The sequence below is a fragment of the Geotrypetes seraphini genome, chromosome 11, assembly GCF_902459505.1.
Source record: "Geotrypetes seraphini chromosome 11, aGeoSer1.1, whole genome shotgun sequence".
NCBI classification, from domain to species: domain Eukaryota; kingdom Metazoa; phylum Chordata; class Amphibia; order Gymnophiona; family Dermophiidae; genus Geotrypetes; species Geotrypetes seraphini.
Genome location: NC_047094.1, coordinates 3,302,687 through 3,308,686, shown reverse-complemented (window position 1 = coordinate 3,308,686; position 6,000 = coordinate 3,302,687). Strand labels below are relative to the sequence as shown.

Genomic DNA, 6,000 nt, shown 5'->3' with positions numbered 1-6,000 from the left:
AGCGGACCACTGGGCGAGATGGACCTCTGGTTTGACTCAGCGGAGGCAACTTCTTATGTTCTTATATGATCACATAACATGGGATCTGTGCTAAAGCAACTTCAGTTAGTGGTAAAGCCCACATCGATAACTCCCCACCTTAGTTTGGAAGAGTTCCAGTATCTGGTAGCCAGAGCTGATAACTGTGATGTCATAAGAACATCAGAATTTCTGCTGCTGGGTCAGACCAGTGGTCCGTCGCGCCCAGCAGTTCGCTCAATCGGCAGCCCCTAGGTCAAAGACCAGCTCCCTAACTGAGACTAGCCCTACCTGTGTACGTTCTGGTTCAGCAGGAACTGGTCTAACTTTATCTCGAATCCCTGGCTTGATTGACCTAAACTTGGCTCACTTTTATTGCATATACTCAATTTCTTTTTTCTTTAGTTAAGGAATAAATTTATCAACATCAGCTACCATTAAGAGGTACGAGGTTCTGAAAAATTCTCAGCCCAGCCAATCAACTTCCTAAATTCTGAGCATTACTTTGTCTCTGGAGCTGAAAAGTCTGATCTTTTTTTTTTTTGTTAAGTGCCAATTTGCAGAAAAGAAATTCTCTGTTGTTTCAGATCATTGATTGAACCATATCCACGTCATTCTCTTATTGGTTGGGCTCAGAACTTTTCAGCACCCCCTTGAGTAAATTCATGTTGGATTTCGAATCAAGGGGAAGCGTGTTGCGAAGGCCAGGAATATCAGCCCTAAAAGCCAAAACATTGCACAATCTTTTGGCCCAGTCAAGTGCCTGGTTCGAATGCTTAAAATTCTAAAACAAATCGATGCAAAAATACATGTCCCTCTAATTCACCTTTCCTTCTACAGAACAGCCTCTCATTTCCAAAGCTGTGTGGCTACATATAAGAGAGAGGGTCCCTGCTTCATAGAGCCAATGAAAACATACTTCAGAAATATAAGATTTGAGGAGAGCCTGCTCCAACCCTATCCTCCCCAACTGCCCTGGTCTTGTTTTGGGGTCACTGGTTCCCAGCAGCTTTTTTTCTTTCTGGTGTGTCTGAAAGTGTTTACTATGAGTTTTGCCTCCTCGAGAAGTGTCTCTCAAAGTCTCCCATGGCTGACCTTATTAATATTTGACATCCGTAGATGCTTCCAGACTCTGACCCTAGACACTGTCTTTAAGATAAGAAAGCATTTCTTCTTTAACTCTTTGAGGTTCAGGCTGTTTGTGAGATGTTGATCTAGAGAAAGCAGATACTTAAATTGTCTGATACCACCCAAATTTCAAGCTAAAGATTCTTGATAGCTGGGAGCTCGCCTTAGAAACATTCTATATCATCCGATCCTGAGCTTTTCCCTTTGGTTTTCCCTTTAAGGGTAAGAGTTATGCATTCGACATAACAAAGCAGTTCACATACAGGTACTTTCGCTGTTCCTAGTGGGTTCACAACCTCATTTTTGGTACCTGGGACCAGAGCGGATTGCATGACCTGCCTGGGGTCAGAAGGAGCCACCTGGGAATTGGACCTGGTTCCCCTGATTCTTCGCTGCTCTCACTTTAATGCTTTTATCTTGAATTCTTATTATCAATGAACTCTTTTATTGTCTCTAACTTGCTGGTATTAGTGAGTCATAAAGAAAGAATTAAGGAAAAGCTATTGATGGGAGAAGGTGTGCTTCTTAAACAGGTGTTTGTTCCTCCAAATAATCCATCCTGAGGGTGTATTCCTGAGCAAAGGAGTGTCCTGCCAGCGTTCCCTCACCTCCGCTCTGCTCACTACACCCTGGAGTTTGCCCTGGCATTGACACTACTTTCGACTGCGGTCGGTAAGTTATGTATTAAGCAAAACCTGACTCCATCTGGAGGAATTTTCAATCAGTTAAATGATAGTAATCACACTTTCTGAAAATATTTAAACAGGCTGACAGGTTAGAGACATTGTGACATGCTGGAAGGCACCAGAGAGAAGGTACGCTGGGTCCAAACCTGCAAACTGAAGGGCTGCTGGAGGGAGAGGTGTGTCTGTGTCTGTGCACAGGTGTGAAGGTGTCTCTGGTAACTTTGGCTCTGTCTACACATACAACTGAATGCATGTGCACTATACCAGGGGGTGTGGGAAAGTTCTCAGCACAACCAACTTCCTAAATTCTGAGCGTTCTTTTGTTACTTTAGCTGCAAAGAGTGTTATCTTATTTCGTTAAATGAACATTTGCAGAATCAAACTGCTATGAAAATTCTCATATGTTTTGACACTGTGTCAGATCATTGATTGACCCTTATCCGCATCATTCTCTTCTTGGTTGGGCTGAGAACTTTTCAGCAACATTCCAGAGCTGGGATTGTGATGTCATAATGCCTCATTCCACCAATAAGAGCCAACCTCATCAGTGATGTCACAATGGCTTGATTGTCCTAGACTTGGCTCACTTTTATGACATACCAGGGGGTGCGGAAAAGTTCTCAGCCCAACCAACTTCCTAAATTCTGAGCGTTCTTTTGTTACTTTAGCTGCAAAGAGCATGTCATTAAGCACCAATTTGCAGAAACAAAATGCTACGTGTTGACATTGTTTCAGATCATTCTTGGGTGGGCTGATCATTTTTCAGCCCCCCCTCATAAATGTCTCTGCTTATTTCTGTGTATTTGTCATTTCTGTGTCTGAATTCGTAACTCTGTATAGATTTGTCTCTTTATTGCATCTGCAAGTGGAGGGGATTCGTCTGTCTGCAGAAAGAAGAAAGGGAATTAACCCCGCCCCCTTTTACAAAACCGCAATAGCGGTTTTTAGCGCAGGCCAGTGCACTGAATGCTCTGCGCTGGTCCTGACACTCATAAAGTTCCTCTGCCCGTTGGCCTGTGCTAAAAAACGCTATCGCAGTTCTTTCATGACAAGAAGTTTTTGTTGTTGTTCTTCCAAGAAATGGTTTATCTATTACGATATTTTTAAAATGATTGTTCTTTAAGAATTGATATATTTTTATGTGTACTTATGAAAGAAGGAATTTTGCCTCCTTTTTAAGTGTCCTCTGGTCCTCTCATTTACAACATTTTTCTTTTCTTTTTATCCCTCTCTTCTTTGTGTTGCGTAAGCTTATCCCTGGGAGGGATGGGGCATTGCTAAGTTGGCTTTGGTCAGGGAAGGGAAGTAAATATGTAGTTTTCATTCATCAAAAGTGTGTGTGGACCTTTCTATTGCACACAGTTTTATTTTCATTATCATGGTAATCTCCTTGGATAAAAATACATTCCAGGCAGTTGATTTCACAACATTCATAAGCAGAAACGCCTTTAAAAGCCCAGATCCACATTTGGAATTCCTTAGAACATCAGACATGCTGTGCTGGATCGAATTGGTGGTTTTTCAGTGTGAAATGTCATCCTGGGTTAGACGACACTCTCTCCAACACCCATTCCCTGTCCTTCATGACCAACATGGCAAATGGCAAACCGAACACCTGCCTGGATCTCTGCAAACATATTTTGAAATTGAGCTATGGTGGTATCTATGACCCCATCCTGCAGAATTACATTTAAGTTACTCTGTTTGGTTTTTAAAGTTTTAAATCATATGATCTTGCCTGTAATTGCTGCTAATTTGGAGGTGTATCAGCCCATCAGGATGCTGCGGACTTCCGATAGCCTTTAACTGGAAGCTCTTTCATTTAAAAAAGAAAAAATCAGGCTGAAGATTTATAGGGCATCTATTTTTAAAGTGATGGGCCCCAATTTGTGGAATACATTAGCTCTAGGTCTGTGCAGATCAGTGGCGTACCTAGCATATGTGACACCCGGGGCCCATCATTTTTTGACCCCCCCCCCCATCTGTTTGAAAAACATGATTTTTAGTAACAAGCCACTTGTCACACATGAGTACCTAGGAAAAGGCAGCATCTTACATATTGCAGTGAGCAGTACATCAATACACCCATTGTAAAACTAAACAAGCCAGACCAGCACAGATCAATCCTACACCGTCAATCCTAACAAAAAACCATGTCTTTTGAACACTCAGAACACAGAAAACACCTTCGCCTAGTATGGAATATGTCATCACAAACTAACCCCTCCCCCTTTTACAAAACTAGTGTGGATTTTAGCCACTGTGGTAACAGCTCTGACGCTCATAGAATTCTGGGCATTATTGCTGCTTCCACCATGGCTGGCGCTAAAAAATGCTCCACAGTTTTGTAAAAGGGGGGATCAAATAGAAATACATAGCAAAGGTTAAATTGAACCAGTAAGAAGCTGGACTCTGCATACAGTGCACCAAAGAAACAGTGACACATGTCTCCTAAAGCAGTAAATAAATAGAAAATTTTTTTCTACCTTTGTCTTCTGTGGTTTCTGCTTTCCTCATCTTCTTGTAACTCTCTTCCTTCCATCCACTATCTGCCATCTCTCTTCCCCTATATGGCATCTTCTTTCCTTCTATGCCCCTTCCAGAAACGGTATGCTTCCCCCTTCCATCTCTCCTTTCACCCCCATTGGTCTGGCATCTCTCTCCTCTCCTACCCTCTCCCACACCTCTCCTCGCAATCCCTTTCCCTTTTTCCCCTCATTTTCCTTTTCAATTTATTTTCTGCATCTGTCTAGATTACGTTCTTACTAACCACTCATCAATGTCCTTTTTTACTGTCTACCTAAAGCTTGCCACCTCTTTCCCTCACCCCTCCAGTGTTTCCCTAACTCAATCATTTTCTCCCCATTATGTGCCCTCCTTTTATTTATCCCCTCCTTCCATCATGTACCCTCTTTCTCCAACCCTTCCATCTAGTACCTTCTCTCTCTGTCCACTTCCATCCAGCGTCTGCTCTAGAGAGCTGCACGGGAACGGGGACGACAGGCATCCCGCGGGTTCCCCCTTCGGGTCACGGGGATCCCATGGGGACGCCCCCTAGGGTCGCAGGAATTACAAACCATACTGTTTCCTCCATCTTATGGAACCAGGATACAGACAAATAGCGTCTCATAGGGTTTCAGCCAGGTTTATTACATTTTTGATATAGTGGCCAAGGGAATGACTTTCTGAAATCAAATAAGAAAGCCAGAGGATACTCACACATTCTCCGTCACTACCATATATATACACATACATTCGCTTAAAACCAAGTCAAATCCCAACTGATGAGCCAGCGAATGCAAGGAAACAGACGAAGAAAAAAAATCTATATTCAAGTTCCAAAGACATCCTGAAATAATAAAGATTTACATTGTGCCAGTGATACAAAAAAAAAGGCAAAGCTTTCCAAAGAATAGAGGGGTATAGATGGAGGATTACTGCACAGGTCCTGGACCTGTTGGGCCACCGCGTGAGCGGACTGCTGGGCACGATGGACCTCGGGTCTGACCCAGCGGAGGCATCGCTTATGTTCTTATCCAACTCCCAGTATCACAATTATAATGAAAAACACCATAAATAATGTCATAACAATAAAATATGATAACATTAAGGACATTGTTAGAACATCTAACTCTCGCCTAAAACCCGATTCTCTAAAGGATGTCTTTGCAGAATCCGGGCCTTTACGCTTAGAATTTGGGGATTTGCAGTGTCTAAGTAGCAGAAATAAATAAATAGTAAATTTGTTCCAACAGTGCAGGATGGGCTAATTGCAATTGTTACAGGGTGGTTTAGTCCGTGGCTTTGTTGACAGTGTTTGTGATTGTTACAGAGAAAAAAATATAGTATAGCAGAATTGGAAAAGTTACAAAGAAGAGCAACCAAGATGGTAAAGGGGATGGAACTTCTCTCGTATGAGGAAAGACTAAAACAGTTAGGGCTCTTCAGCTTGGACAAGAGACGGCTGAGGGGAGATAGGATTGAAGTCTACAAAATCCGGAGTGAAGTAGAACGGGTACAAGTGGATCGATTTTTCACTCCGTCAAAAATTACAAAGACTAGGGGACACTCGATGAAGTTACAGGGAAATACTTTTAAAACCAATAGGAGAAAATCTTTTTTTCATTTGATGAATAGTTAAGTTCTGGCACTCATTGCTGGGAGATAG

At 42.4% G+C, this 6,000-nt stretch overlaps 1 protein-coding gene across 6 annotated transcripts in view; it reads left to right on the top strand.

The window, feature by feature from the left end:
* Window positions 1-1,225: 1,225 nt before the first annotated feature.
* SLC5A11 (solute carrier family 5 member 11) overlaps window positions 1,226-6,000 on the top strand; it is a 47,752-nt gene continuing 42,977 nt past the window's right edge. The window contains exons 1-2 of one of the 6 annotated variants that reach the window (XM_033914911.1): window positions 1,226-1,368; window positions 1,680-1,818. The gene's annotated coding sequence lies outside the window, so the exon portion shown is untranslated. Of the gene's footprint in view, window positions 1,369-1,472; window positions 1,819-1,912; window positions 2,031-6,000 lie in introns of those variants that run through there. The other 5 variants (XM_033914912.1, XM_033914915.1, XM_033914910.1 and 2 more) reach the window with 5 other exon arrangements.